Here is a 6,018-nt window from a genome sequence, read left to right as displayed (position 1 = left end):
GGCCCTTGCAGGCAGAACTTCAGCAAGGAGCTATGACTTCTGTGCATGGGCAGGGAGGTGCTGTACAGGCACCCTGTCCCATCCCCAAAGACACCAGCCACCCCCTCCGTGAAGGTAAGATTTATTCTGCAATTGAGCAGCCCTGGAATTTACCATGGAAGACAATATTCATCTGAGAATTGTGTTCCAGCACCAAAGACCCATTATTCACAGTGACAGCCTGCAGAGCTGAAAATAAACAAAGAACAAAGTCAAATCAAGTAGCTTTGGACAGAAACCACCCTGCCTCAAGGCAGAAGACAACTTCTGAGCAAGAGAGACAACTTCTGAGGAAGAAACTCTTTTGGAAGCACATTATCCTACTGATGCAAAGCTTCTTTCTTTTGTCTCAGAGGCAACCAGAAACCAGCCTGCCAGAAAACTTTGGGCGAGATGGAGGCTTAATTTGATCCAGGCTGTTCTTATCTCCTATATTTTCACTGTAAAAAAAAAAAAAAAAAGTTTCTCACATTTCTGGCCTAAATGAAGAGAGCCCTAAATATCTGAAGTTAATATAAAAAGCCCCTGCATTGTTTGTAGCCTGAATTTATGCTGCAATGAGGCCTCTGAGCTGTCACTCATATCAACAGGCTCTTAACTCTAAAGTCAGCAATGGCCACTCAGGCCTTAGCTTCCCTCACTATTGCATGCTGCCTGAGGATCTGTTTATCCCCGAGGCTCTGTGCTGCCCTCCTAGACAGCAAAATGCCTATTTCTGCCTCCTCAACGGCTCTTCCAGGGTGTTGCACAGTAACTGCTAATCTATAAACTGCTGTATTCTATAAATACAGCACTGTCAGCTTAAAACACATTTTAGTATAGAGAGGAGTAGCATGGGGACAACTACCGAGTTGGGTTACTTGGGTTTCTCATACTCTTAACTGCTACACTGTAATTTGGAGGTGGGAATGAAGCTATTGACAATTCTGAGGTCTTTTGCCATAGACATCCAGGTAGTCCAAAGCACCCCGTTCCCAAAAAGCTTGGAGTAAACTTCTCCTGAGCATCTGGATCCGTGCAAGCTACTGCTATATCAAGGTTTATCTTGGTTGCTGGGCCCTGATCACACCAGGTGTTTTCCAAAATCTCCTATTCTTTGCTTTTCAGAGGAAATGTGTCTAAGAGGCTAGACCATGCTGGCAGACCTCCAAGCCCTTGTGCTGATTTGCCCTGGTGGAGACTCCAACCCACTGTTGCTGTCTGGGAAAACCAGATCCATGTGTCCTTGAGAAGAGCACATTGAAGATAAGAGTGTGGCCTGGGGAAAAATGGGCCAGATCTGCCCCTTCTGCTTCCCTCTGTGCTTGTGCAGGGTAGAGCAAAGCATCTACTCAGAAGGCAGGGCGAGCCTGTGGAAATCAGATGCAGCACAGAGGAGGAGGAGGGGGAGGAGGAGGAGGAAGAGGAGGGAGGACATGGGGTCTTCAGTATCAGGATGGGAATGTGGAACCTCAACTTTCAAAAGTCATCCAGTTGGGCTTATAGTCCAACTCATACTGGCTGGAGAAATAGTCCATCATACACAGCAACAAACACTCAAAACAAATCAAAAAGCATTAAAAAATATTGTCCTGCCTGACTGCTCCAGATGAGTTTTGTAGTGAATCTGAAGGTGCTTTTTTCCTGGAGTCCTGTGCTCCCATTATGCTGCCCACGAGCTGCATGGGATCAGGGCTTGGCACCATGGGTCACCAGAGATAGTCACCTTAATCAGCTTAAACCACAGCTTGACTCAGGCCTCAAACTGTGCCACCCATCCCAAGGGAAGGTCTCTGAAACAGAGAGTGACCGCCCTGAAAATTCCTCCTGTGGTCACTTTTGTAAAGTCCTGCTCAGCTCAGAGAGGGCTGGGGAAAGAAGTTAGTGGCATTCTGTCTCTAAAAAGCAGAATGTTTCTGCTGTGATTCATTTTGTCTGGGGTTTTGGCCTGTTTTGCTAATTTGTGGGAAGCCAATTCAGCAGAATTGGTAACCGGTTGTTTGCAGATGCCAACTTTGGGATGGAAGGCTGTTGCCTTCCACCTGGGAGACGTGGGGGATACTATTACCAACACAGATTGGGGCACAGTCATTTCCTCCATCATGTCCTTGGAGATGTGCAGAGATGGGCCTCTTGTGTCTGTGGGGCTAGTCTGGCTGTTTTTTTATTTGTTTCTTTGAAAGAGCAATAAACACCTTTGGACCGCCCCATGGAGGACTGAGTTGTAGCACAGTGTCCTCAATTTGCCTTCTGCTCCCACTGCCTGTTGTCTTCGCTCCTTTGTGGCATGTGTGAGGATGGATATGTCTGTCCCAAGAAATTGTCTGCAGTCATTTTGCAGTCCCTTTGACATCTGACAGAGCACTTGTGGCCCACAGACCACAGGCTGAGAAGCACTGTGTGGGGTGATGTGTACTCAGTTGCCTCCCAGGACTCAGGTTCTTTCAAACACATAAAAAGAAGCAGTTTCTGTCCTAGAAAAGACATTGCCTTGGGCAGACAAGCATGGGGGAGGCAAGGACAGGGACACCCCAACCACCCAGCTGGTCCTCCAGCCCAGGGACCTGACTTTCCCAGAGCTACTCTCTGAGCAGCCCAGGTGAAGATTTGGGGGGTCCCGCTTGCAGCTGTGCTGTGACATGGGATGGGGATGCTGGCAAAGGGCAGGCAGGTAGGGAGGCACAGTGTGGGGCTGTGCTGGGAGGGAGCAGAGGGGGAGGAGGCAGCTCCGCCAGCCCCACCACACTCCAGCAATCAAAGCCCAGCCTCTGTAATTAATACTATTTAGCTCAGGTTAGTAGCAGAGGAAAATGTCTCTTGTCAGCCTGGCTTTGCCCACTGGCCCTGATTTAGCAACATGAAAGCATTTTTTCTGATTAACTGTTCACTGAAGGAGATAAAAGAGATGACCATGAAATGTTTTCTTTAATGTGATGAATGTAAAGGGACTGGTAGAGCTGGAAAGGGTGAGAGGAGGGAAGAGAGAATGCTCCGGCAGCAGATGGGGCTGGGGTGGGAAAAGGGTTTGGGTAGAGCTGGGGGGCTGGGATGGAGGGGGCTCTGAGGCAGGGGCAGGACTGGGGGGTGTCCAGGACTGGGCTGGCAGGGGCCCCAGGATGGGAATGAATGGATAACCAGGATGGAAGGCAGTAGTAACCGAAACATTTCTGAAAAGAGAGCTATGGTAGCAACTGTAATTGTTACAGATGTATATATAGATAGATATGTATATATGCATGAGGTTTTTTAAGGCTTTTATGAAGTTGCAGTCTGAATGCCAAATTTCGCTGCTCATCTCTACTACTAAGCTAAAAAAATGTTGGTAGCTAGGAAACAAAGTGAAGTAGTAAAGCTCGATTTCTAACATGATGTGGTTAGGATATTTTGGGGAACAGTGATGCTTCTCCTACTTTGTAAAACCATAGCAGGGGGTTGAAAAGCTATATTTAAAACCTAAACACAGCTCCCTACCATCCTTTAAAAGAGATTTCACTGTCATGTAATCCAAGCTGGCCTTCAATGGCTTTCAATGTGCTTTTTAACTATGTGCTGTTGACAGCTTACATTTTAAACTTTTCTCAAGATGGACAATGAAGTTGGTCTGACCCACTTAAGATTAGTTTCTGGTTTCTGTGTGTTGGGTGGGAATAGGGTGGGTACTTGCCAGAATGAAAAAAATACTAATTTGGAAGAGAACGGGAGAAAATACAAAAAGCACCCCCAGACAAGTTAGTTCTTGCAGAAAAAGATTTTGCCCTGATGTTTTTATGTATTTCAGAATAGAAAGGGAGAGTGTGTAAAATAAGATGATTTCAACTGAGAGGTTCTTATTGAAAGCTAATTGGGCACTGAAAGTCCTTATAGATAAGTACCCAGTCATAAAAACTGACGTGTCTTGTGCAAGCTGATGGTGCTAAAGGAGAGGTAACTTTACAGGCAAGCCAGCAATCATTATCTGCCCAGGATGTGCAGTGAGGGGCTCAGAGGTGCACAAAGGCATTGGCCGTGTTCCACGTTAGGCTGGCTGGTCTGTAAGCAGATCGGATGTCCTCACACCAAGCTCCCCTTTTGAGTCAGCTCAGCTCCTCTCCCAGAGGTCAGAGGAGACACAGGAAAGGTCCCTGAGCAGGCAATGGAAACACTGAAAGGGAGGTGAGGCTTGAATGCAGATAAGAGGAGTGAAAACTAATTGATCTGAAAAAGCACTGTCGTTGTGGGGTATAAAATAATGACTGGGAAGTCCCTTTTATTTACTGAGAGGCAATAATAGCAGAGGGCAGATGATAACACTGAAAGGGTGACATTTTAGGGCTCTTTAATCTAGGAGAGAGAGGCATAACAAGCAACAGGGGTTGCAGTTTCAAGCCTGGCAAATGTAAATAAAAAATGAGGCATGTTGCACAGGGGGTGCTGGCACACATTGAAACAGAGCATGTGTGGAGGTTGTGTGGGGCTCACCATCTCTTAATGGCTTGGTGTCCAGACAGGCTGATTTTCTGGGAGATAAAAACAAGTTACTGAGCTCAGCTGCAGTGATGGCTGAAATTCAGTGGCAGAGCATTAGTCAGGGTGAGAATTCCTGCCTTTTCTTCATTCAGGCAGAGATTTGACTGAAAAATACCATACTCACCCAAGCACCTCTCCCACAGGGACTGTCCCAGAGTGGTGGTGGGGACAGTCACCTTCTTAAGGAGCTCTGATGTTTGCATGGCTGAGAAAAGTGTGCATCCCTTTATTGCCTGGGGGAAAGCAGGATTAGTCTGTGTGGAAGCAGCTGCAGGCAGTGGTCTGTGAGTGGAAGCCTGAGGCCAGGAGGAGTCAGTGGCCAGGAGGAGTCATTGTCTGCAGGAACATGCCACTGCCACACACATGGGCCTGGGACAGCCACTCTGAGATGGGTGATCCCTCTGACAGCCCTACTGACAGCTGCCAAAAGCTTGAGCCTCTGCACCCCATCTGTGCTCCCACCAGCTTGTGCCAGGTCTGCTCAGACACACCATCCCCACTCCCTGGGAAGCCCTTCTGTGAAGGCTCTGCAAACATTTCAGGACAGTCCTCTGCATCCTTTCTTTCCCCCACTCAGAAATGTTTCCAAGGCTCATCCATATCATCCAAGTGCATGTGTCCCTCAGACCTTTCAGGATCCCCTCCTGTTGTGTGCCCCTAGGGCAGAGCCCTCCATGTGGTGCCCTGTCTAACCATGCCTCTCTTCCCAAAATCTCCATTTCTGTGAAATATCCCAAGCCCCCTGTAGGCTCAGCTGATGTGCTGTGACCCATCCTGCTAATCTGCAAGCAGCTGCCCAGGCTGCCAGCACATCCCAAGGTTTTGGGGTAAGGGAAGTCCATGTCAAAACCCCTACCTTGCCTCTGGCATGCAGAGTGGGTCAAGTAGTGCACAGGAGGTAAAAAAACACCTGCCAATGATGACTAAGTAAAAATGTTTTCCCAGAAAGTGGCAAATCTCTCAGCCCAGAGTCCATCATTGTAAATAATTTTTGTTGTAAAAGCAAACAAACAAATTGGTGGAAGTCTCCCAGCAGCAGGTGCTGGCTCCATGTGAAATCCAGCCTCACAGCCCATGGTTCACAGTTGTCTGTTTATTCTATCTGCTATTTATAGCTGGTCAAACCTTTCCATCCTGCCTCCTGTTTCCTACTTGCTCTATCTTACTAATTAATGTATTTACTGTCAGTATTTTAATAAAACAAACAAAAAATTAATGTAAAATATTGCCTGTGGCCAGGGTGCTGCTGGCTTGAGGTGTTTGAGAGGGCAGAGGCCAGCTGGGGAAGCCTGTGCTGTAGTGGATGTGGGAGAAATGCTGAGTTGGGAAAAGAGGTGGTGTACATCCAAAGCATGGCACAGAGCTCAAGTGTGACAGGACTGGGTCTCTTTTCCTGGTGTGAACTGCAGCAATTTCACTGGCTTGGTCTGCACCACCCCTCATCTTGTGCCACCAGCTGTGGCTGTTGTCCCTGGTCCCAGCTAGGGCAGCCCT

The sequence above is a fragment of the Zonotrichia leucophrys genome, chromosome 3, assembly GCF_028769735.1.
Source record: "Zonotrichia leucophrys gambelii isolate GWCS_2022_RI chromosome 3, RI_Zleu_2.0, whole genome shotgun sequence".
Taxonomy (NCBI): domain Eukaryota; kingdom Metazoa; phylum Chordata; class Aves; order Passeriformes; family Passerellidae; genus Zonotrichia; species Zonotrichia leucophrys.
The sequence above is the reverse complement of the archived record's forward strand: the minus strand, read 5'-3'. Positions refer to the sequence as shown.